Raw genomic sequence first — 27,356 nt, forward strand, 5'->3', positions numbered from 1 at the left:
CCGTGTTGCTATGATTGGTGTGACCCTGTCACTTGAAAAAACCTTTCGACAAACCTTGCAGATGTCGGTATAAACCTTGCGATGTATGTTTTTTCTTGAGTGAGTAGAGTGTTCCATTAAAATAGGGATATTCACATACATGCAGGAGTTCTACTATCTACTGCTCCATCCTACTTGCTCTCATTGTGCAGCTTTATTCATCTGCTATATGAATGACCCCCCCAATGCCAAGCATAATAAGTGAAACCAAAGAACGCAAAATAAAGACACAACACATTGTAATCAGATGTCAAAGGGGCCCAATTTTATTTAAAATTACATGACTCTGAAAATGGCAGACCCCCGACTCACAAAGAGTCACTCTCCAGCACTCAGGCGAGGAAAAACCCCCTGTGGGGGAAACCTCAAGGGAGCCATGGCTGGAGAGTTGCCCCTCCCCTGGGCTTAGAGGGTAAAACCATATTATAAATATAATAAACTGGATGTGAGAGAGATCTGGCTGCAATATCTGTCACCTTATCGATGGCGGATGTATCCTTTCTCCTTCACAGATCCAGGTCCACTTCTCAAGAAGGTGGAGACTTGATGAAGGGGTAGTCTAAAGCAGACCACCTCTTTTCCCCTGTTAGAACCTCCAAATTTCATCATGAGTAGGGGGCAGTAAAGTATACAAGCTCAAGGTCCTCTGGCGCATCCAAGATGGCACTGATCAGGGCGCGGTGCATTGCTTTATGGAACTTTCTTTATGACATAAGCGCTTGTCATCATAGTGCACGGTTGCCATGGTTACTGCAGGTAAACACATCTGAAGGATTAACCCATTAATGACTGGTGATGCGCTTTACTGCAGAGGTCGCTAAACACACTTGTGACCAAGCAAAGAGCTTATGGTTAGGCCGCACTAAGAACATAATATAGTTTCATGTGGCCCATAGCAACCAATCACGGCTTAGCTTTCATTTCTCAAATTACTCTGGTAAAATAAAAGCTGAACTGTGACTGGTTGCCATGCGCAATTTAGACAGTCTAACCTGCTCATAGCAACCAATCAGAGCTCAGCTTTTATTTTATAAGACCTTGTTAAGATATGAAAGGTGAGCTGTGATTGGTTGCTAGGGGCAAATTAGACCGTGTTTTGTCTCTGGCAGATTGATAAAGCTGCTCCATTACTGTAAAGCTTAAGGTGATGATGATGATGATGACTGAAAACACGACATCCCCATAATGGAGGGGATCCCTACCTGGAAATCCTCCAGAGTAAAGACAGTATGGGAGGCATGTAGGACTATATTACCCAGGCTTTTATAGGAAATCGGTCATCACCTGATTAGTTAATCAACGGAGAAACTGCATTGACTGTACAAAAGGGGTTGTCAAGTTGTTTAAGGGTGCGTTCACACGTGCAGGATCCGTAGCAGATCTGCAGCATATTCAATTATTTAGATCAAATTTGCTGCGGATCTGCAGCAGTAAATCCGCTGCGATATGGTGTGTGTGAAGCTACCCTAAAAGTAAAATAGTCCACAGTACTTCCATCCAAAAAATCTCCAGTCTTCCAGTACTTATTAGCTGCTGTATGTTCAGCAGGAAGTGGTGTATTCTTTCCAGTCTGACACAGTGATATCTGCTGCCACCTCTGTCCATGTCAGAAACTTACTTGTCAGACTGGAAAAAATACACCACTTCATGCAGGACATACAGCAGCTGATAAGTACTGGAAAGCTTGGGGGTTTTTAGTAGAAGTAAATTAAGAATCTATATAACTTTCTGACACCAGTTGATTTAAAATAATTTTTTTTTAGCTTGATATCCCCTATTCTATGGATTTTAGGGGGAGCGCCAGCTGGCCAGTGTCAGACTGGGGTACCTTAAGCCCACCTGGGAATTTGATTCTTGGGGCCCACCCTGCTTACACCAGATATAACAAGCACCAAACCTTTCACATTACTATAGCGACTTTGCACAGCGCTGTGTATGTGACCACTACTAGTAACTCTTCAGTCACTCTATGTGAACTGCATAACATGGCACTTAAGTTTCTTGAAAGGAGAAGTCCCATGAAACTAACAAATCTCAGGTGGGCAGGGGGGTGCAGGAACATAGTAAAGAAAACATACTTACCCATCCCTCTGCCCCCGAAGCTCTTCCTTAATGATATCCAGTAGTCACCGGCCTCCTCCAGCTCCTCCAGCTGCAACATTACATACTTGGATGATGGATCGCCCGCTCAGCCAATCACTGACTGAGGATGGACACTGCTGAAGTCATTGACTGGCTGAGCAGGCAATCCATCGGCCAAGTATGTGACATTGAGCTGGGGCCATGACATGGCCACGCGGGATTATACCAAAGGCATTTTGGGCGGCCGCCTGGGGCCCGAGGCTCGGGGGGGGGGGGGGGGGGGCCATGCTGTCGACATATCCATGCTGTCATCTGACTGGGCCCTCACTCACCCAGAAGACAGCGTTAGTTTACAGGCGCTCCCCCTAGAATAGCAGAGTCTCCCGCCCCCTTCTCGTCCGCTCCCGCTCCCACAGAAGTGACAGCTCATCCTGTCACTTCTGTGTTACCTGCTGCACATTTACAAGTAGTAACCAACTCAACTGTGATTATACCCCACCACCTGCACAGCATACACACCGCAGCCTTGGGACACCTCCCCTCTCAGTGGGGGGCGGGTCCTACTATCCGGGAGGGTGATTACACCGCTCTGACCACCTGTGACTACATCATCTGTGACTACACTATCCCAAGGGACCTGGTAGCAACCCGGCAGGACACCGACCACAGGGGAGAAGGCTACACCCGGCCTTATCAACTAAAAGCAGCCGTACCATCACACCTGTGTGCCCACCTGGCACTGGCGTCACCTGACAAAACCCAAAGGTCCGTCTGTATCTCGGCCATCCACCACCATAGTGGCGTCACACTACAACACCTAGCAAGTGACCGGCCGTCCCACCAATATAACACCATCCAGGGGCAACAGATCAGATAATGGTCACAGACTAATCATGGCCTGTCATTATGTATATTGGGCAATGTGAATGGATGATAGATAGATAGATAGATAGATAGATAGATGGATAGATAGATAGATAGATAGATAGATAGATAGATAGATAGGAGATAGATAGATAGATAGATAGATAGGAGATAGATAGGAGATAGATAGATAGATAGATAGATAGATAGGAGATAGATAGGAGATAGATAGATAGATAGGAGATAGGAGATAGATAGATAGATAGATAGATAGATAGATAGATAGAAGATAGATAGATAGGAGATAGATAGATAGATAGGAGATAGATAGATAGGAGATAGATAGATAGGAGATAGATAGGAGATAGATAGATAGATAGATAGATAGATAGATAGGAGATAGATAGATAGGAGATAGATAGGAGATAGATAGATGATAGATAGATAGATAGATAGATAGGAGATAGATAGATAGATAGATAGATAGATAGGAGATAGATAGATAGATAGATAGATAGATAGATAGATAGGAGATAGATAGATAGATAGATAGATAGGAGATAGATAGATAGATAGATAGATAGATAGATAGATAGATAGATAGGAGATAGATAGATAGGAGATAGATAGATAGATAGATAGGAGATAGATAGATAGATAGATAGATAGATAGATAGATAGATAGATAGATAGGAGATAGATAGATAGATAGATAGATAGATAATAGATAGATAGATAGATAGATAGATAGATAGATAGATAGATAGGAGATAGATAGATAGGAGATAGATAGATAGGAGATAGATAGATAGATAATAGATAGATAGATAGATAGGAGATAGATAGATAGATAGATAGATAGATAGATAGGAGATAGATAGATAGATAGATAGATAGATAGGAGATAGAAGATAGATAGATAGGAGATAGATAGATAGATAGATAGATAGATAGATAGATAGGAGATAGAAGATAGATAGATAGGAGATAGATAGATAGATAGATAGATAGATAGGAGATAGATAGATAGATAGATAGATAGATAGATAGATAGATAGATAGGAGATAGATAGATAGATAGATAGATAGGAGATAGATAGATAGATAGATAGGAGATAGATAGATAGGAGATAGATAGATAGGAGATAGATAGATAGATAGATAGATAGATAGATAGATAGGAGATAGATAGATAGATAGATAGATAGATAGAAGATAGATAGGAGATAGATAGATAGATAGATAGATAGATAGGAGATAGATAGATAGATAGATAGATAGATAGATAGATAGATAGATAGGAGATAGATAGATAGATAGATAGATAGGAGATAGATGTCTATTTATACCCACTGCCTTCACCCTCCTCATCCTCACCCCATCACTCTCCTCCCCCTTCTCACCCTTCCTCTCCCCCTCCTCACTCTTCCCTCCTCTCCCTATCACCCGCTCTCCTCTCCTCCTCCTCCGGGGGGCGCTGTGTGTGTGGGGATGAGTCGGGGGCCGGCCATACTCCCCGGGCCCCCCCGGCCGCCGCCCCCCGTCCTGTGCGTCACTGCGGGGCTGGGCAGCTGCGGCGGCGGCGGAGTCCTACGGGCAGAGGAGAGAAGCGGCGGCACCGGGCACAGGCTTCCCCCTCCGCGGGCACCGGGCATGAGGACGAGCTGAGCCCGGGCGGGTGTGTCCAGCGGGTGAGTGACCTCCGGGGCTGTGTGCATGTGCTGCCCGGCTCCTCACTATGGGGGGCTGCCGGGATATATGGGGGGCTGCCGGGATATATGGGGGGCTGCCGGGATATATGGGGGGCTGCCGGGATATATGGGGGCTGCCGGGATATATGGGGGGGCTGCCGGGATATATGGGGAGCTGCCGGGATATATGGGGGGGCTGCCGGGATATATGGGGAGCTGCCGGGATATATGGGGGGGCTGCCGGGATATATGGGGGGGCTGCTGGGATATATGGGGGCTGCCGGGATATATGGGGGGCTGCCGGGATATATGGGGGGGCTGCCGGGATATATGGGGGGGCTGCCGGGATATATGGGGGGGCTGCCGGGATATATGGGGCCTCCTGCTGCACGTGAGGGTCCCGCCGGGTGATGGGGTCCCACCTAAACTTTACCGGATCCTGTGGGAGAATGTGCGGAGCGATCGGCGATGTGATTGATCGTTACCTGATCGATTATCATCTGGAATATCCGATGTGTATCTGATGCCTGGGGGCTGTGTATGCTAGGAGGATCAGTATGATGGGGGGCAGGGTGCAGGATGGGACTGGGGTGCAGGGTGCAGGATGGGACTGGGGGGCAGGGTGCAGGATGGGACTGGGGGGCAGGGTGCAGGATGGGACTGGGGGGCAGGGTGCAGGATGGGACTGGGGGGGCAGGGTGCAGGATGGGACTGGGGGGCAGGGTGCAGGATGGGACTGGGGGGCAGGGTGCAGGATGGGACTGGGGGGCAGGGTGCAGGATGGGACTGGGGGGCAGGGGGCAGGATGGGACTGGGGGGGGCAGGGTGCAGGATGGGACTGGGGGGCAGGGTGCAGGATGGGACTGGGGGGCAGGGTGCAGGATGGGACTGGGGGGCAGGGGGCAGGATGGGACTGGGGGGCAGGGTGCAGGATGGGACTGGGGGGCAGAGTGCAGGATGGGACTGGGGGGGCAGGGTGCAGGATGGGACTGGGGGGGCAGGGTGCAGGATGGGACGGGGGGGCAGGGTGCAGGATGGGACTGGGGGCAGGGTGCAGGATGGGACGGGGGGGGGCGGGGTGCAGGATGGGACTGGGGGGGCAGGGTGCAGGATGGGACTGGGGGCAGGGTGCAGGATGGGACTGGGGGGGCAGGGTGCAGGATGGGACTGGGGGGCAGGGTGCAGGATGGGACTGGGGGGCAGGGTGCAGGATGGGACTGGGGGGCAGGGTGCAGGATGGGACTGGGGGGCAGGGTGCAGGATGGGACGGGGGGGGGCAGGGTGCAGGATGGGACTGGGGGGCAGGGTGCAGGATGGGACTGGGGGGCAGGGTGCAGGATGGGACTGGGGTGCAGGGTGCAGGATGGGACTGGGGGGCAGGGTGCAGGATGGGACTGGGGGGCAGGGTGCAGGATGGGACTGGGGGGCAGGGTGCAGGATGGGACTGGGGGGGCAGGGTGCAGGATGGGACTGGGGGGCAGGGTGCAGGATGGGACTGGGGGGCAGGGTGCAGGATGGGACTGGGGGGCAGGGTGCAGGATGGGACTGGGGGGCAGGGGGCAGGATGGGACTGGGGGGGGCAGGGTGCAGGATGGGACTGGGGGGCAGGGTGCAGGATGGGACTGGGGGGCAGGGTGCAGGATGGGACTGGGGGGCAGGGGGCAGGATGGGACTGGGGGGCAGGGTGCAGGATGGGACTGGGGGGCAGAGTGCAGGATGGGACTGGGGGGGCAGGGTGCAGGATGGGACTGGGGGGGGCAGGGTGCAGGATGGGACTGGGGGGCAGGGTGCAGGATGGGACTGGGGGGGGCAGGGTGCAGGATGGGACTGGGGGGGGCAGGGTGCAGGATGGGACTGGGGGGGCAGGGTGCAGGATGGGACGGGGGGCAGGGTGCAGGATGGGACGGGGGGGGCAGGGTGCAGGATGGGACTGGGGGGCAGGGTGCAGGATGGGACTGGGGGGCAGGGTGCAGGATGGGACTGGGGGGCAGGGTGCAGGATGGGACTGGGGGGCAGGGTGCAGGATGGGACTGGGGGGGGCAGGGTGCAGGATGGGACTGGGGGGCAGGGTGCAGGATGGGACTGGGGGGGCAGGGTGCAGGATGGGACTGGGGGGGCAGGGTGCAGGATGGGACTGGGGGACAGGGTGCAGGATGGGACTGGGGGGCAGGGGGCAGGATGGGACTGGGGGGCAGGGGGCAGGATGGGACTGGGGGGCAGGATGGGACTGGGGGGCAGGGGGCAGGATGGGACTGGGGGGCAGGGGGAAGGATGGGACTGGGGGCAGGGGGCAGGATGGGACTGGGGGGGCAGGATGGGACTGGGGGGCAGGGTGCAGGATGGGACTGGGGGGCAGGGGCAGGATGGGACTGGGGGGGGCAGGGTGCAGGATGGGACTGGGGGGCAGGGTGCAGGATGGGACTGGGGGGCAGGGTGCAGGATGGGACTGGGGGGCAGGGTGCAGGATGGGACTGGGGGACTGGCCCTTTAAGAACCGTTACTGCCACTAAGTTTGTAGAAATGTAGAATTGTCAGAATGTTCAAATAACAATGTAACTAAATAATAGCAGATTAACTATGTAAATAATAACAATAATGTAACGGATTCCAGGTGGAAATTGTTCAATCTTGTTGCTTCTCATCTCAGCAGCTGATAGGGGGTCACATAGTAGGATGGGGAGCCCCCTTAAAGGGGAAGGATTGTGGCCATAACCAGACTTTATAGATGGTAACATAGTGAGATGGGGGATACCCCTTAAAGGGGGACGATTGTGACAATAACCATAGAAGTCAACAATGAAAATATTCCAGGACCAGAACCGACCTGCGTCCCGTATTATATTTGGTCCAAACCGCGTGATGACATCAGAATGATGGGAGTGATTGTCGTTGACCTCTCATATCCAGCAGATTTTGGTGCCTGCAGGTGTAGCAGAGCAGAGTTTGTCATTTGTTGTATCTTGATGATTTTAGCTTTATGTGTTTTACATAGGACTGCAGGTGAACGCTCTTTTCCCTTAGCATCTTGCAGTATCTTCCCAAGGTTTATAGGGGGGGGGGGGGACCCTGATTTTTGTCCAAGAGATGGGTGACATCAAGTAACATCTGTTATATACAGGCTCCATATACTGTACTATGCTGCTCAATGGAATGGAAGAGTGCTATGGTATACAGCAGATAGATATACACCTTCATGTATACTGCTGGGGTGGGGCTAAATGATATGTTTGGCCCCCTGTTGGGTAGTAGGGGGGTTATGGATGTGTTTTTGGATGCTGAATGTATGCAACAAATCAGCTCTGCAAACTGTCCGTATCCTGGTACTGTATAGAACATGAAGTTATACTCATCCAGCTCTGCTACATCCATGTTGTCATACATCCCTATGAGATAGATATTAGATAGATGATGTAACTGCATTGTCAAACATTCCCATGAGACGCATTAATTTTGCAACCTGAAGTTATGCACATCCAGCTCTGCTACATCCGCATACATCTGCACATCCAGCTCTGCTACATCCGCATACATCTGCACATCCAGCTCTGCTACATCCGCACACAACTGCACATCCAGCTCTGCTACATCCGCACACAACTGCACATCCAGCTCTGCTACATCCGCACACAACTGCACATCCAGCTCTGCTACATCCGAACACAACTGCACATCCAGCTCTGCTACATCTGCACACAACTGCACATCCAGCTCTGCCACATCCGCACATCTAGCTCTGCTACATCCGCACACCTCTGCACATCCAGCTCTGCTACATCCGCACACCTCTGCACATCCAGCTCTGCTACATCCGCACACCTCTGCACATCCAGCTCTGCTACATCCGCACACAACTGCACATCCAGCTCTGCTACATCCGCACACAACTGCATATCCAGCTCTGCTACATCCGCACACAACTGCACATCCAGCTCTGCTACATCCGCACACAACTGCACATCCAGCTCTGCTACATCCGCACACCTCTGCACATCCAGCTCTGCTACATCCGCACACAACTGCACATCCAGCTCTGCTTCATCCGCACACAACTGCACATCCAGCTCTGCTACATCCGCACACCTCTGCACATCCAGCTCTGCTACATCCGCACACCTCTGCACATCCAGCTCTGCTACATCCGCACACAACTGCACATCCAGCTCTATTACATCCGCACACAACTGCACATCCAGCTCTGCTACATCTGCACACAACTGCACATCCAGCTCTGCTACATCCAGCTCTGCTACATCCGCACACAACTGCACATCCAGCTCTGCTACATCCGCACACAACTGCACATCCAGCTCTGCTACATCTGCACACCTCTGCACATCCAGCTCTGCTACATACGCACACAACTGCACATCCAGCTCTGCTACATCTGCACACAACTGCACATCCAGCTCTTCCACATCTGCACATCCAGCTCTGCTACATCCGCACACCTCTGCACATCCAGCTCTGCTACATCCGCACACCTCTGCACATCCAGCTCTGCTACATCCGCACACCTCTGCACATCCAGCTCTGCTACATCCGCACACATCTGCACATCCAGCTCTGCTACATCTATGTTGTCAAACACTCCTAAACTAAGCAACAAACACAACTCCCAGTGGACGGACAATCCAGCGCAGATCTCTTAGGCTCCCTGGTGTAACAGCCGGGCTGGTGCCTTAGTGTATATATATACCCTCAGGAGCACAGTGTCAGGTTATCACCGCCTGTCTGTCCTTGTGTTCTGTAATGAGGTCGTATATTTTGTTGTCATGAATACGTAGGCAGATCTGGTGGCTGCGGCCGCGTCCTCCGGCTGCCAGGAGTATTAAGTCAATTACTGTGTCATTTCATGCCGAGCGCCAGAAGACGTTTCATCTGATCGTCTGCGCCGAGATGTTTATCCTAGTGGTGGATTATACGTTATATGAGGAACGTCGCCGGCGGTGAACGTGCAGAATGTCTGTTAGATCTCCTATAATTGTGGGGTGCAATGGGGTGACCCCCAAAGGTGGGAGCTACCTCACTTGTGCTTATTTACCTGGGAAGCAGCGCCGCTCACCCATATTCCTTACACTTTTATTTTCCTACCATTGTAGAGTCATCACATGTTAGCCACACAAACTGATCAGCCATAACATTAATGTGGTGTCCTACCACGGGTGTTGCTGTTATATACACCCTTCGCAAAAGCCTGTACTTATTGTACTTGTGTGGTGATGGAAGTAGTGATAAGATTTCACCACTAGATGTCGCTATGTTTGAAGTGTATGTTCAGATGCTGCACAGCTGAAGAGTGTAAAGGGTTGTTGTTTATTTGTGTGTCAGATGGATCTGCGAACCAACAGGAATCTGTACTTCTTCTCTCCTATCACTTCTCTCTTTACTTCTTCTGTTTGCACACTTCATCCACTCACAGCGCACGTTAGTTACGCTGAGGAGGGAAGTCACGTGGGAGACAGGAAGAGTAAGTCAGTCTTAGCTAGAACCCCGTATGGGTAGGAAGCAAGACAGTGCACAGCTAACAGTTTCTTCTCAGTAACGCTACACAACACTATGCAGTGTTAAACCCCTCTCAGGAGAGGACAAGCCAGAGACAACCTCAACCCATCCCGTGGACTAGGAGAGTCACAGAGCAGGACAGTATCCACAGACAGCAGTAAGCTAGGAACTGATCCAGATAGAGCAAAGTTGCAGGAAGCCTATGAACTCTATCTCGCGGCACAGGTGTCAGCAGGGAACCCTCAGCATTCCGCTCATCCCAGGTAACAAGGTCTGGGGCCTGTGTCACCTTGGAAGGTTCAGCTGAGTCTAGTGGGCATAAGGTCAAGGTCAGGACTAATCAAAGGTCAATACACGGGCACAGGTGTTCTTCTCCTTCTTCTAAGTATTCTACCTCATCCTCCAGCAAGTCTTTCTAGTAAAACCAATTTGTTTATGATAAAGAGACTCTGTGATCTTTCGCCGCACACCGACACAGTGTACACTACAACCTTGGGACACTTCCATTTTCTGTGGATGGCGGGTCCTACTATCCGGGAGGGTCACTACACCACTCAGGTCACCCGTGATTCCACTAACCCAAGAGACCCTGTAGCAGCCCGGCAGGACACTGACCACAAGGGAAAAGGTACAACTGGCCTTGTAAACTAAAAGCAGGCGTGCCATCACACATGTGTGCCCAGCCGGCACTGGCATCACAAAATAACACCCCAAGGTCCGGAGTGGCGTCACACTTCACCATCTAGCAAGTGACCGGCCGATCCTCCGACACAACATCATCACATTAACACCTAATCTTGTGTTTCCCCCCTTGTGTCCCATTGACGTCCAGACCCCAAAGCTCTGTAATCTGTTCCCCTCCGGCCCCATAGCCCTGTGATGTGTCCCCCCCAGACCCAATAGGCCTATAATATATCCCCCCATACCCCTGCGATGTAGCCCCTAGGATCCAGACCCCATAGCCCTATGACATATATCCCCCCAGACCTCATAGCCCAATGATGTGTCCCACCGGACCATAACCCTGTGATGTCCCCTGTAGTATCAGCAGATCGCATCTTTTGAGCCCATCATAAAATCATTGTTAATCGTTCGCTAATCTATTAGTGTATCTGCACGTGGCAACTAACCACTATCGTCCTGTGTATTATGGTGAATGATTTCAGGTCGTTTGCCATCGTTTATCCAGAGCAAGAGAGGTTTTCTATGGGGATTTGCTGCTGCTCTGGACAGTTCCTGACATGGACAGAGGTGGCAGCAGAGAGCACTGTGTCGGACTGGAGAGAATACACCACTTCCTGCAGGACATACAGCAGCTGATAAGTACAGGAAGACTGGAGATTTTAAAATAGAAGTAAATTACAAATCTATATAACTTTCTGACACCAGTTGATTTCAAAGAAAAATATTTTCTCTGGAGTGCCCCTTTAATCATTGATGGTTTTGTTACAAATTTAAAGTCTATGTAAAAATGCAATTTGAAAGTGTGAACAAGACCTTACAGGGTCACAGCCGCCAGTCTCTATAATCTGCAGATATTCCGGCAGGAAAACTATTCTTGTCTTTGTTTGGATTTTCCCACCAAAACCTTAAGTGCCAAGAAGAATCAACCCCCTCCCCCTGCGGAGAGCGCCCTGTGGACTCACAGATGACCGCCCTTTGTTATGTACTTGTATTGTGGCTCAGCGGGCGGTATCCCGGACAGCGGCGTTGTGACCGCTCTTATTATAAGGGTCAGTTCACATGCAGAAGGTTTGGTGCAGAATTTTCTGCAACTGCCCCATTCATGTGAGTAGGGGCTGCAGCAATCCATAGCTGGCTGCAGAAACGTGTACGGAATTGCCATGTGTGAATAGAAGCCAATACTATTCTAGAGAAGTTTCCCGTAGATCTGATCCTCTGGACCTGTGTATAATAATAACCATTGATATAATAATAACCACTGATATAATAATAACCACTGATATAATAATAACCATTGATATAATAATAACCACTGATATAATAATAACCACTGATATAATAATAACCATTGATATAATAATAACCACTGATATAATAATAACCATTGATATAATAATAACCACTGATATAATAATAACCACTGATATAATAATAACCATTGATATAATAATAACCACTGATATAATAATAACCACTGATATAATAATAACCATTGATATAATAATAACCACTGATATAATAATAACCACTGATATAATAATAACCACTGATATAATAATAACCATTGATATAATAATAACCACTGATATAATAATAACCACTGATATAATAATAACCATTGATATACTGGAGGATTAGCTATGTCTTTTGTAACAGTTCTGACTACATGAAAGACTCCATTCACCCCGTCATGGTAGCCTTCACCTGGACTAAGTGCCGAGCTGTGTAACCGGACCCGGGTGGTTTCTCCTCCTCAAGGAGCTGCTGCTGGTTCTCATTCACACTGTGCTGCTTCCTTTATCACCGGTGTGTGTGTGTGTATATATATATATATATATATATATATATATATATATATATATAGAATCCAAAAATATAGCGGCACATCCAATTGTGAATCAAGTGAGATTTATTTGCTCATAAAAAGTACAGCAACGTTTCAGTCCATACTATATGGACCTTTCTCAAGCCATAGTGAGAAAGGTCCATATAGTATGGACTGAAACGTTGCTGTACTTTTTATGAGCAAATAAATCTCACTTGATTCACAATTGGATGTGCCGCTATATTTTTGGATTCTATATTGTTCCGCCTTGAATCGGGCGGTGAAGAGCGGGCACCCTCCCTCACCTCTAGTGCCGTGGAATATTTTTGATTTATATATATATATATATATATATATATATATATATATATATAGCCTCTATAGCATGACGTTATTACTGCTGGCTGGCGTGCAGCCTCTGGAGGTTGGGTGCACACATATATATGACGTCCATTACACAATACAGGGACTGAGCTATAGGAGGCGGCAGGAGATTTGTGGATAATACATAGAGGGAGATTTATCAAACATGGTGGAAAGTGAAACTGGCTCAGTCGCCCCCGGCAACCAATCAGATTCCACCTTACATTCCTCACAGACTCTTTGGAAAATGATAGGTGGAATCTGATTGGTTGCCGGGGACGACTGAGCCAGTCTCACTTTCCACCATGTCAGATAAATTTCCCCCTAAAGTGTCTAAAAACTAAGAAAGGACCCAGAAAAAAACTAAAGCAGTTTTGCAGATGTTGATCCCATTTTAGACACAAGCTGCGAGGGGGAGGGGGGACCTGTTGGTCGTGTCAGCAACATGGCGGCCATCATGGGTCTAAAATTGGATCGCCACCTGCCAAATCGCTTTCATTTTACTGTTCCCTCAATTGGGTGACGCCCTGTATTATATACTACACCGATCCCATGGAAGGTCCTGGGAGCCAATAGCCTGTATACTGTATGTGTATATATATATATATGTATATATATATATATATATATATATATATATATATATATATATATACAGTATATATATATATATATATATATATCACATGGTGCGCCAGGCCGGTGCATACAACACCAATCTGCTTCTTTCTGGCTGTGATATTTCCTGTATACAGGATAAGGATCTCCCCATATGTTTCTGCCTACATGACACCCGAGGAGGGGGGGGGGGGGGTCCTCACTTTTTCGGCACGGCATCTATGTTTAGTGACGCTTGAGTTATGTTGTGTTCCTGTCACACTCGGGGGAACGCGCTGAATGTATGTGCAAGGAAAACTGATGTTACATACACTACATTGACCTAAGGGAGGCCAAAAGCCTGTCCGTTTGGCCTCCATTGGCATTATACATTGCAGGTTATCTAAGTCTTAAAGGAGTAGAGCGGCTACATTTTTTTTTTATTTCAAATCAACAGGTGTCAGAAAGTTATATGGATTTGTAATTTATTATTAAAGTTATTATTGAAAGTCTTCCAGTACTTATCAGCTGCCGCATGTTCTGCAGGTAGTGGTGTATACGCTCCAGTCTGACACGATGCTTTTTGCTGCCAACAGGAACTGTCCAGAGCAGCAGCAAATCCCCATAGAAAACCTCTCCTGCTCTGGACAGTTCCTGACATGGACAGAGGTGGCAGCAGAGAGCACTGTGTCAGACTGGAGAGAATACACCACTTCCTGCAGGACATATAGCAGCTGATAAGTAATAGAAGACTGGGGATTTTTTTTAAATATACGTAATTTACAAATCTGTATAACTTTCTGGCATCAGTTGATTTGTGCCGCCGGAGTAACCCTTTAACTGCACAGGAAAGTGCAGGAGACTTCTGTTATAGTGGCCGACCAGACAGAACATATAACACATGGAGTAACAGACGACACAGGTATACAGGTATACTAAACAGGTATATATGTAAGCCTTGTCCGCAATGCCAATAAAACACATATCCCTAAGGGAATGCAATGTATAGATGATGTGATCTACTAGTTACATACAGGCCATTGATGTTGCTGTTGCATTGATCAGTCTATTGTTGTGTATTGTGGCTATTGTGGTAGATTGGCTCCTCACATTGCCATTGTTCCCGCCCTTCCTCAGGATACAGATGTCCGCCGACTTATGACTTTCCTTGTTGGAGGTGAACAAAACATTCCAGATACGAGGTCATATAATCTACAAGTCTTCGGGGTCTTATTATAGAGGAGTTACATAATGAGGTGATAATGGGGCGATAACTACCAGATGTGTATGGGGGAGACATGGCAGCAGGCGCCATCCGATGGTTTCATCTTCTTCCCGGCCTGTGATATAACTTGTGTGTTATCCGAAGACTTGTGGATGGGACTGTGACACAACTCAGGAGAACACAACAACATATGCTTGGTAGTCGCTTAAAGGGGTATTCCACTCACACATAACTTTTGATATGTTGCTGCCCATGGTGAGACTAACAATTCCTTCCATACCTGTCATTATCTATCCAGTCTCCTTCCCCCAGTTCTGAGCTGCTGTTTTCTGCTGAAGACACAATAATCTGTGTGTGAGCTATTCTCTCTGTCTTCCCCTCCTCCCCCCTCCCTTCTGAGGCGGAAGAAATTGTTAGTCTCACCATGGGCAGCAACATATCAAAAGTTACGTGTGAGTGGAATACCCCTTTAATAAGCACATGCCAGTACTGAAGCAGACACATGTATATTTTATGTTGTTGTTTCTTCAAGGACTGCATATCCCACCACTGGGCGTCCATAGGTCTCTCTGCAACCAGGGCTTCAGGTTAGGTGAGCCAATATTTCTTCAACCCACAGCTGTTTCCCATGATCCCCCATACAGGTTCCCGCTCTGTATATACTCTGTACAGGGGGAGGGTAGGAAGCTGCTGCCAGACTCCACTGGTGGTGGCTTCTCTCTTTGAGAACATCTGGTGGTGGCTTCTCTCTCTCTCCCCGACATCTGCCATCGGGTAAGAGTCAGGATGCCCTATATACGTCGGTGGCTTTGGCTTTATCTGATGAATATGGCCAGCTTTAGGCCACCTCTGTTGTAGATCAGAGTTCTTGCAGAGAGAAACATTTGGGGACACAGTTATCAGATCAGCTATTTGGGTCATCCATCTCCCCTTGGACAAAGCCACTCTCATGCCTGTCTTTTGTGCCAGCAATCTCTTTTGGCTGCCACCTAGGCCTGGCTCTTCAGTGGTTTGGTTGCTTCTCCATCCACTCCATGCACCTTGGTGCTACTGCCTCGAAAAAATGGTAAAACAAAACAAGGACTATATAGATTTACCTAACCTCACCTGGTGCCACAACATCCACCATAACTATAACATAGGGAACCCAGGGCAGCTGCATTCCACCCCAAAAAGAAACCCCATAGTAAAAATGGCATCACCAAAACTCTGCACCAATTCACAACACCCTAATGCTTAAGTACAACCAGACCCATGAACCAGACCAATGAACCCAAGAACTAGACCCATGATCTCATGAACCAGACCCATGGACCCAAGAACCAGACCCATGATCCCATGAACCAGACCCATGATCCCATGAACCAGACCCATGATCCCATGAACCAAACCCAGGAACCAGACCCATGAACCCAAGAACCAGACCCTTGATCCCATGAAACCGACCAATGAACCCAAGAACCAGACCCATGATCTCATGAACCAGACCCATAAACCCAAGAACCAGACCCATGATCCCATGAACCAGACCCATAAACCCATGAACTAGACCCATGATCCCATGAACCAGACCCATAAACCCAGAAACCAGACCCATGAACCCAAGAACCAGACCCATGATCCCATGAACCCAACCCATGAACCAGACCCATAAACCCATGAAGCAGAGCCATGAAGAACACCCATAAACCCATGAACCAGACCCACGAACCTATGAACCAGACCCACGAACCCAGGAACTAGACCCATGAACCAGACCCATGAACCCATGAAGCAGACCCATAAACCCATGAACCAGACCCACGAACCTATGAACCAGACCCACGAACCTATGAACCAGACCCACAAACCCAGGAACTAGACCCATGAACCAGACCCATGGACCCATGAACCAGACCCATGAAAAATACTACAAACAATAACTTATACAGCAGGCATAAATCCGGGTAACCCTGAGCCCCTTCTTCCAGGCGATAAGACCACTGTGAAGCCCCCTGAGATCCGCTGTTGTTTATTCAGTAATTGGCAGGAAGATGGCCGCTCTCTCTACGGTTTACGAGACAGAGGTTTCATTTGGATCCAGATTCCGGATGTTTCCTAATGAGGAACATAAGATGCTTTGTCTTCTTCTCCTTCTGGAGTTTTCCTTGCAGTAAACAATGCGTCGAGTTCCTTCTATACATCATCCCTGTGATCTCCTGCAGGGACGGGGAGGATATATATATACACCCCAGGGAGCAGCTATTACTTTCCTGCAGTCTTCTGGTGTTACCTCTGCAGTCTGTGCATTAGGCTTTATGGATTTCCAATACTTGGAGACGTCTGCCAAGAATTCTTATCGCTGGTAGACTGAGAAAAGTTATGTCCTATAATTACAAGATGGGAATATGAGAAGTGATGAGGAGGAGGAAGTGCTGAAGATTTATGTAATGAGGAGGATTGATCGTGGTCCTGGCATCGGCACACCCGGCCCCAGTCAGTGTGTGTGGTTTATTAATGCACATCCACAATATATGGGGCTTCTCTGGGCGCAGTTTATCACTAATGTTGTTTGGCGCATCTTGGTTCTGTATGACATCACTTATCTGGGCATCTATCTCAGATATATCTGTGTTCTTTATTTTCAATTTGGTTTTAACCTCTTTTACAAGTCCTGCATTTGCAGGTATATAGTGTAGGCAGCCACCATACATATCACAGTGTTTCACTGATGTGAAGCACAGACTTTTTTTTGCTGGAGTTCCCCTTTAAAAGGAGAATTGATAGTGGTAGAGTTTGCACCCCTGCTGCTTTGGACGCACTCCTGGTTTGGGCAGGTGCAGAACACTGAGCAGTATACACAGGATACACAAGAAGGAAAGTGACCTTTGGGTTCACACTTGTATATATTAGGCTCAGTAATCAGCTGCTGTATGTCCTGCAGGAAGTGGTGTATTCTCTCCAGTCTTCCAGTACTTATCAGCTGCTGTATGTCCTGCAGGAAGTGGTGTATTCTCTCCAGTCTGACCCAATGCTCTCTGCTGCCACCTCTGTCCATGTCAGGAACTGTCCAGAGCAGCAGCAAATCCCCATAGAAACCTCTCCTGCTCTGGACAGTTCCTGACATGGACAGAGGGGGCAGCAGAGAGCACTGTGTCAGACTGGAGAGAATACACCACATCCTGCAGGACATACAGCAGCTGATAAGATATTATTTAATAGAAATAAATTACAAATCTCTGGCACTTTCTTGCACCAGTTGATTTTAAAGAATATTTGTGAACAACCCCTTTAAGTCCCACTCAGTTGCAAGTATTAGGACACAAATAGGGAAATACCAGGATGGCCCTTATAGCATCAAAGTCTGACTCACTTGTGAGTATAGCCATGCGAATACTGTGCAAATACTGATGCACAATACTGTGGAGTCTTAGGGCGGTTTCACACCTCTTGATTTTTCTTTCCTTTTTGACGCTGCGGCCAGATGTTGCATGAAAGTCTGTAGTGAAATAATGAAGGTACGGCTCACTGCGACTGTTTGTTTGTCGTTGTTTTTGTCACTGTTGTTGCATTTTTGGGTCCATGCCTCCATGTTTTCTCCTAGGTTTCTCTATAAGACTTGAAAACTACCTGCTGATGATAATATATGACACACACACACATCCTTGCAGGTTTGATGTTATTTTTTGAGCCAAAGTGTGAAGTGGGTCCGGCAGGAAAGAGGAGTATATAGCCCCCTGTGTGTTCACAATTCTTATTAACCCATTCCTGGCTCTGGCTGAAAAAAAAAAACACAAAAAGCTGCTTAAGGGTGCGTTCACACCTACAGGATCTGCAGCAGATTTGATGCTGTGTTCAGTTATTTAAATGAAATCTGTTGCAGAAAATCAGCTGCAGATCCTGTAGGTGTGAACGCACCATAAAGCTGGCTTCACACTGCCATAAAATCTCAGAAAAATGGGAATAAAAACACCATGACTTTTTTTTGCAAAAACACCAGAAACAGTTTTTTGTGTGGTGTTTTTCTCGCCTTTCTGGTGTTTTTGAGGCTCTGTGGCAGTTTATCCAAAATGCAGCATTCTGAGGGGGCGGCATTTTTTCTCCTATAGACTTCAATGGGATCATTCTGATTGTCTTAAAAACTTTGCTGTGCGTTTTTATCTGGCGTTTTTGTCACCTTCTGTGGCCCGGCAGCTAGGCAGCAAAAGGAAAAAAAAGTTCAGCAGAGAAAATCACCTAAACCACAAAAAAAGATCACACATAAAATCAAAAAAATGCAAATGCATGAAGAAAATGCACTGACAGTTTTTCTAGTTTTTCTTTTTTTTTTTTGGCCTGAAAATTGATAGACAAAAATGATGTGTGAGGACGCCCTTAAAAATCACTTGAAAATTTAAAACTGCTCCAAAATGACATAGAAAAGTACATAAAAAATGCACTCAAAGTGCATCCAAGACTGCACCAAAATGACATGAATACTGCATGGAAAGTGCATGAAAAATTGCTCCAAGTAGTGCAGTGCTGTTTTCCAAAGTGTGTCTCCACTAGAGATGAGTCCATGTGGAGAATGGCCGATCGTTCAGTATTTCATTACCGGTGGCTGAAGAAGTTGGATGCCGCCCTAGGGAGTCCTGGAAAACATGGATACAACCACAGGCTCTAGGCTGTATACATGTTGTCCTGGTGGCACTCCCTTGGGCTGCATCCAACTTCTTCAGCCACCAGTAATGAAATGCTGAATGATCGGCCATGCTCCACATGGACTCATCTCTAGTCTCCACCCTTAGAACCAGCCGTGAGACATTTGGATGGAGGCTACAGCTTACACACCTTGTCCTGTGGACGTGGGGTAGAACTCCTCTTCACTCCTGGGTAGGCCCCTCATATGCTCCCGAGCGGTCCTCTGTCCGGGCCCCACCATATGGTCCTGAGCGGTCCTCTGTCCGGGCCCCACCATATGGTCCTGAGCGGTCCTCTGTCCGGGCCCCACCATATGGTCCTGAGCGGTCCTCTGTCAGGGCCCCACCATATGCTCCCGAGCGGTTCTCTGTCCGGGCCCCACCATATGGTCCTGAGCGGTGCTCTGTCCGGGCCCCACCATATGGTCCTGAGCGGTCCTCTGTCCGGGCCCCACCATATGGTCCTGAGCGGTCCTCTGTCCGGGCCCCACCATATGGTCCTGAGCGGTCCTCTGTCCGGGCCCCACCATATGGTCCTGAGCTGTCCTCTGTCCGGGCCCCACCATATGGTCCTGAGCTGTCCTCTGTCCGGGCCCCACCATATGGTCCTGAGCGGTCCTCTGTCCGGGCCCCACCATATGGTCCTGAGCGGTCCTCTGTCAGGGCCCCACCATATGTTCCCGAGCGGTTCTCTGTCCGGGCCCCACCATATGGTCCTGAGCGGTGCTCTGTCCGGGCCCCACCATATGGTCCCGAGCGGTGCTCTGTCCGGGCCCCACCATATGGTCCCGAGCGGTCCTCTGTCCGGGCCCCACCATATGGTCCCGAGCGGTCCTCTGTCCGGGCCCCACCATATGGTCCTGAGCGGTCCTCTGTCCGGGCCCCACCATATGGTCCTGAGCGGTCCTCTGTCCGGGCCCCACCATATGGTCCTGAGCGGTCCTCTGTCCGGGCCCCACCATATGGTCCTGAGCGGTCCTCTGTCCGGGCCCCACCATATGGTCCTGAGCGGTCCTCTGTCCGGGCCCCACCATATGGTCCCGAGCGGTCCTCTGTCCGGGCCCCACCATATGGTCCTGAGCGGTCCTCTGTCCGGGCCCCACCATATGGTCCTGAGCGGTCCTCTGTCAGGGCCCCACCATATGCTCCCGAGCGGTTCTCTGTCCGGGCCCCACCATATGGTCCCGAGCGGTGCTCTGTCCGGGCCCCACCATATGGTCCTGAGCGGTCCTCTGTCCGGTCCCCACCATATGGTCCTGAGCGGTCCTCTGTCCGGGCCCCACCATATGGTCCTGAGCGGTCCTCTGTCCGGGCCCCACCATATGGTCCTGAGCGGTGCTCTGTCCGGGCCCCACCATATGGTCCTGAGCGGTCCTCTGTCCGGGCCCCACCATATGGTCCTGAGCGGTGCTCTGTCTGGGCCCCACCATATGGTCCTGAGCTGTCCTCTGTCCGGGCCCCACCATATGGTCCTGAGCGGTGCTCTGTCCGGGCCCCACCATATGGTCCTGAGCTGTCCTCTGTCCGGGCCCCACCATATGGTCCTGAGCGGTCCTCTGTCCGGGCCCCACCATATGGTCCTGAGCGGTCCTCTGTCCGGGCCCCACCATATGGTCCTGAGCGGTCCTCTGTCCGGGCCCCACCATATGGTCCTGAGCGGTCCTCTGTCCGGGCCCCACCATATGGTCCTGAGCGGTCCTCTGTCCGGGCCCCACCATATGGTCCTGAGCGGTCCTCTGTCCGGGCCCCACCATATGGTCCTGAGCGGTCCTCTGTCCGGGCCCCACCATATGGTCCCGAGCGGTGCTCTGTCCGGGCCCCACCATATGGTCCTGAGCGGTCCTCTGTCCGGGCCCCACCATATGGTCCTGAGCGGTCCTCTGTCCGGGCCCCACCATATGGTCCTGAGCGGTCCTCTGTCCAAGCCCCACCATATGGTCCTGAGCGGTCCTCTGTCCGGGCCCCACCATATGGTCCTGAGCGGTCCTCTGTCCGGGCCCCACCATATGGTCCTGAGCGGTCCTCTGTCCGGGCCCCACCATATGGTCCTGAGCGGTCCTCTGTCTGGGCCCCACCATATGGTCCTGAGCGGTCCTCTGTCCGGGCCCCACCATATGGTCCTGAGCGGTCCTCTGTCCGGGCCCCTGACCCTTTACCTGTACTGACCCGGAGCGGCAGCGGAGAGAGGTCTGAACCCGATGCAGCAGATTGGGAGCAGAATCTAATTTCTTTCACATGTTCTATAACCAGTAACTTCCTTCTGATCCTGTGATTTCTGCCCGGAGGAATAAAAACGTCTGATCTGCTTTTTGAAAATCACCATTTTGTTGGCGTAGTTTTATCGTGGGGCCAACATCATCAGGGCAGCATTGTAAGCGGGAAAATCCAGACAAATCTGCAGACCGCGAGCTCTGAGCACTTCTTATATACGTGCACTCGGCCATATGTTATAGTATAGAGAGTGGTTCTATGTCAGTATATATCAGGGATGGGGAACCTATGGCCCTCCAGCTGTTACACAACTACAATTCCCATCATGCCCAAATTTACAGATCTATATAACTTTCTGGCAAAAAATGATTTGAATTAATTTATTTTCCGGAGTGCCCCTTTAAAGGGTTCTCTCTCTCTTTATATATATATATATATATATATATATATATATATATATACACACACACACACACACATATATATATATATATATATAGAGAGAGAGAGAGAGAGAGAGAGAGAGAGAGAGAGAGAGAGAGAGAGAGAGAGAGAGAGAATGTATATGGGTAGATCCTGGTGTCTATTGGGGGATAATGTTACTTTGTATTGAGATACTAATTCCTAGAACAGTCAGAAGCGTCCGCTCTGGCCTATTTAAGTTACTTTCACCCTCCGGCGATCAGAGTCTTGTGACTGAAAAACTATAAAAACACGATACATGGCGACATGCAACAAATAACGTCTGTTCCTGTATAACATTGTATGGGATTCCGCTATATACTGTAGCTGCAGTCTTGGCATCCTGGGATCTTAGGATATAGGTTGAAGGCCGTCATGTGTAACGGCCGTATTACATGGGGGGACCTGTCAGCACTCACTTCCCCTCGTTCCCTCAGCTATTACACGCACAGACAGCGAGCGGGGACCAGCAGGAGGGGCCATCGGAATAATCCTTAGATCGTTTGGGCTGCCCATTAAAGCCAGTGGCGGTCTGCTGCTGCCACCTCTCCTATTACATGGAATAATTCTAGCAGACACAACTGGTGATTTGTGCATGTCGGCTGAATGTTTCCTTTCCAGATGTGCTATTACACCAGACAATTATCACCCTGAACGGTCGGCCAAGTAAGGCCGATAATTGTTCAATATTATAGGCCCTTAAAGGGGTTATCCAGTGCTAATAAAAACATGGACACTTTTCCCCCCTCTCTTGTCTCCAGTTCAGGTGTGGTTTGCAATTAAGCTCCATTTACTTCAATGGAACCGAATTTGAAACCCCACCCAATCTGGAGACAAGAGAGGGGAAAAAGTGGCCATGTTTTTGTAGCGCTGGATAATCCCTTTAAGTGGGTGCAGGTCGGGGATTACTATCATATAACATGACTCCCATATCGAGACTAGGGCAACCCCAGTGTATAGCCAGTGTATCAGGCCCCGGACGTCAGTACATGCTTGTACAATAGTTGTATACAAAAGTCTACGGCGTGATATATGAGTACTTGCAAAAAAGTATTTCAGTAATGTAATTATTACTGTACTATAGAATAGATATACTGTACATGGGGGGGGGGGGGGGGTATATGAGGCATGTATAAGCACCTCTCCTGATGGTGGACTGTGCACATTGACAGATTATTGTTGTTACAGTGATTGATCCAGCATTAATTGGGAGAGTAGAAGCTCTGGGGCCCCAGTGCATAAGAGGGCCCCTCACCCGCCATATATAATACTCCTGTCAGAGGGGCCTACGTGCACATCACCTCTGCACCATCTATAGATCAACTTTCTAGGGTGTTTTCTATTGTGAATCCTATTGTAACTCATTATAGGGGACCTGTCTACCGGATGCTAGAGTGACTGAAAGTAAAGTTTGCAGCAATATATATATATATATATATATATATATATATATATATATATATATTTGTCCTGTGTGAGCTATCATGGGGTATGTCCCAGGGCTGTCTCTATATACCATATAAACCAGTAATGTGTTGGGGGTCCACCCACCACCCCCAGCCTTGCACTAGGTCTCCAGCAGGGTCCCGGCAGATTCACCATTACTCTGCGTTTTTCCATCCATCCGGAGTAAACTTGTCTAAATTCCCAGAAGTGGTTAATGTTCCAGGGCCGCGGCCGCTGGGGGCCCGTCCGGGATCAGCTCATGTGTATGGACAACGCTCTACAGTTATGACATGAATAAGATGACATGTGAGCGGCTGCCGTATACTTGGCCTTCATGTCTCCTGTTACTTCATGTCGCAGAACAGCCAGCGCCGGGGTCTTCATCACATAACCCTAAAGTGTGAGGGTCAGAGGTCACACGTTATGGTGTGCAGCAGAGTAAAAATACCCCTCATAACATTTTAGAAGGATTTTAGTTTATGGGTTTAAAAAATATTTAGTGCAACCGTTGCAAATATATATATATATATATATATATATATATATATCAGCCATACCATTAAAACTTGCCTGAGCGCCCATACACAGTGAGCTGCCATATCCTGTGCGATCTGACCGCTCTGCGGGGACCATACACAGTGAGCTGCCATGTCCTGTGTGATCTGACCGCTCTGCGGGGCCCGTACACAGCGAGCTGCCATGTCCTGTGTGATCTGACCGCTCTGCGGGGCCCATACACTGCGAGCTGCCATGTCCTGTGTGATCTGACCGCTCTGCGGGGCCCATACACAGTGAGCTGCCATGTCCTGTGTGATCTGACCGCTCTGCGGGGCCCGTACACAGCGAGCTGCCATGTCCTGTGTGATCTGACCGCTCTGTGGGGCCCATACACAGTGAGCTGCCATGTCCTGTGTGATCTGACCACTCAGTGGGGGCCCCATACAAGTCCTGTGTGATCTGACCGCTCTGCGGGGCTCATACACAGTGAGCTGCCATGTCCTGTGTGATCTGACCGCTCTGCGGGGCTCATACACTGCGAGCTGCCATGTCCTGTGTGATCTGACCGCTCTGCGGGGCCCATACACAGCGAGCTGCCCTGTCCTGTGTGATCTGACCACTCAGTGGGGGCCCCATACAAGTCCTGTGTGATCTGACCGCTCTGCGGGGCCCATACACTGCGAGCTGCCATGTCCTGTGTGATCTGACCACTCAGTGGGGGCCCCATACAAGTCCTGTGTGATCTGACCGCTCTGCGAGGCCCATACACTGCGAGCTGCCATGTCCTGTGTGATCTGACCGCTCTGCGGGGCCCATACACAGAGAGCTGCCCTGTCCTGTGTGATCTGACCGCTCTGCAGGGCCCATACACAGTGAGCTGCCATGTCCTGTGTGATCTGACCGCTCTGCGGGGCCCATACACAGCGAGCTGCCATGTCCTGTGTGATCTGACCGCTCTGCGGGGCCCATACACAGCGAGCTGCCATGTCCTGTGTGATCTGACCGCTCTGCGGGCCCCATACATGTGCTGTGTGATCTGACCGCTCTGCGGGGCCCATACACAGCGAGCTGCCATGTCCTGTGTGATCTGACCACTCTGCGGGCCCCATACATGTGCTGTGTGATCTGACCGCTCTGCGGGGCCCGTACACAGCGAGCTGCCATGTCCTGTGTCATCTGACCCCTTTCTATCATAGACAGCAGAAAGTTTTTCGGCAGTGTGCTCTAAGGCAGCTTTTCTGCGGGATCAGACTGGACAGGCTAGCCTTGGTCATCTTTCCGGCTGCTAGTGCATGGGCCATATAGATGTGTGCAGTATACTCGGGGAGGGGGAAGGATTTGCTGTCTCACTTATGGGCTCCGACTCATTTGAACACCCCCTTTAAACCCTCCGTTCTGTCCGTCCTCCCTCTTACAGCAGGGACATTACCATCATGGATTCCTCTGGCTTTTCTTGTGAATCTCCCTGCAGACAGAGGATGTTATAAAGCAGCCGTCACGCTGCCGACATTGACAGATTATTGGCTGCTATAACTCCATTCTGCCTGCGCTGGCGGAGGAACAGTACACAGGCCTCCCGCAGCTCCCGGGATAACTCCACATAAGGGAAACCTCTGCATCCTAGGAGATATGAGGATCCGCGCATACAAAGTTAAACTGGCGGAATTCTCCACCACGGAATCCCGCCATCCTCCGTGTCATAATGACAGTCTATGGGAGGCTCGCAATGAACATGTCCATTCTTCAGCGCAGAGAGAGAAAGCGTGCGAGCCTCAGATAGACTGACACTATGGCACTAGGCTGGCGGGATTCCGCGGCGGAGAAATCCCACTGAGCCTTGCTGTATATACAGGGTGTATGGAGCCGGCTGTAGAGTCGCCTCCTCTGTCCAGTCTAGTGTCTCTCGTCTCCCAGTAAGGCCTCCAGTCATCACCGTAACCAGTATGATCTGTATATTCACACAGTACAATAGTCCTGGGGGGAGATTTATCAAACATGGTGCAAAGCGTAACTGGCTCAGTCGCCCCCGGCAACCAAACAGATTCCACCTTTACCGTAAGTGGAGCAGAAATCTACCATGACAAATACGACAAGCGGCGTCTCCAGTACAAAGTGGGTTACTGAACATAGACTGAAAAATGGTGTCTTGGACCATTGACCTCGTTTTTTGTCAAATTTCTTATTAGAAAAAGGTCAGAAAAAAATACAACAGAAGCTTTATATCGGGGAAAAAGATGCTTTATTCTACCATGTGAGGCCGGGAGAGGGGGGGCAACTAGTCATCAGCTTCCCGTGTGTAGTGTCCCACTGCTAGTGTTTATTATATGCACCTGGCCAAAAGTTCTCAGGTTAAAACAAGTGGTGGATAAAATATACAGTTTCCCCACTAGGTGTCAGTAGGCAGAGAGTCGTGGCTAGTCACTGGCAGCTCCCCGCCCAGATGACTAGTTGTCGCCTCTCTCCCTGCCTCACGCAGCCTGTGATACATCTGGGGATACGTCCTGTGATACACCTGGGGATACGTCCTGTGATACACCTGGGGATACATCCTGTGATACACCTGGGGATACGTCCTGTGATACATCTGGGGATACGTCCTGTGATATATCTGGGAATACGTCCTGTGATACATCTGGGGATACGTCCTGTGATACATCTGGGGATACGTCCTGTGATACATCTGGGGATACGTCCTGTGATACATCTGGGGATACGTCCTGTGATACATCTGGGGATACGTCCTGTGATACATCTGGGGATACGTCCTGTGATACATCTGGGGATACGTCCTGTGATACATCTGGGGATACGTCCTGTGATACATCTGGGGATACGTCCTGTGATACATCTTGTGATACGTCCTGTGATACATCTGGGGACACGTCCTGTGATACATCTGGGGACACGTCCTGTGATACATCTGGGGATACATCCTGTGATACATCTGGTGATACGTCCTGTGATACATCTGGGGATACGTCCTGTGATACGTCCTGTGATACATTTGGTGATACGTCCTGTGATACATCTGGGGATACGTCCTGTGATACATCTGGGGATACGTCCTGTGATACATCTGGTGATACGTCCTGTGATACATCTGGTGATACGTCCTGTGATAAGTCCTGTGATACATCTGGGGATACGTCCTGTGATAAGTCCTGTGATACATCTGGGGATACGTCCTGTGATACATCTGGGGATACGTC

At 49.5% G+C, this 27,356-nt stretch overlaps 1 protein-coding gene across 1 annotated transcript in view; it reads left to right on the plus strand.

Moving 5' to 3' along the window:
- Nucleotides 1–4,502: 4,502 nt before the first annotated feature.
- LRRC8C (leucine rich repeat containing 8 VRAC subunit C) overlaps nucleotides 4,503–27,356 on the plus strand; it is a 42,820-nt gene continuing 19,966 nt past the window's right edge. Inside the window, exon 1 of the mRNA XM_069969074.1 lies at nucleotides 4,503–4,676. The gene's annotated coding sequence lies outside the window, so the exon portion shown is untranslated. The remainder of the gene's footprint in view (nucleotides 4,677–27,356) is intronic.

Source organism: Dendropsophus ebraccatus, chromosome 4 (genome assembly GCF_027789765.1).
Source record: "Dendropsophus ebraccatus isolate aDenEbr1 chromosome 4, aDenEbr1.pat, whole genome shotgun sequence".
In the NCBI taxonomy this organism is placed as follows: Eukaryota; Metazoa; Chordata; class Amphibia; order Anura; family Hylidae; genus Dendropsophus; species Dendropsophus ebraccatus.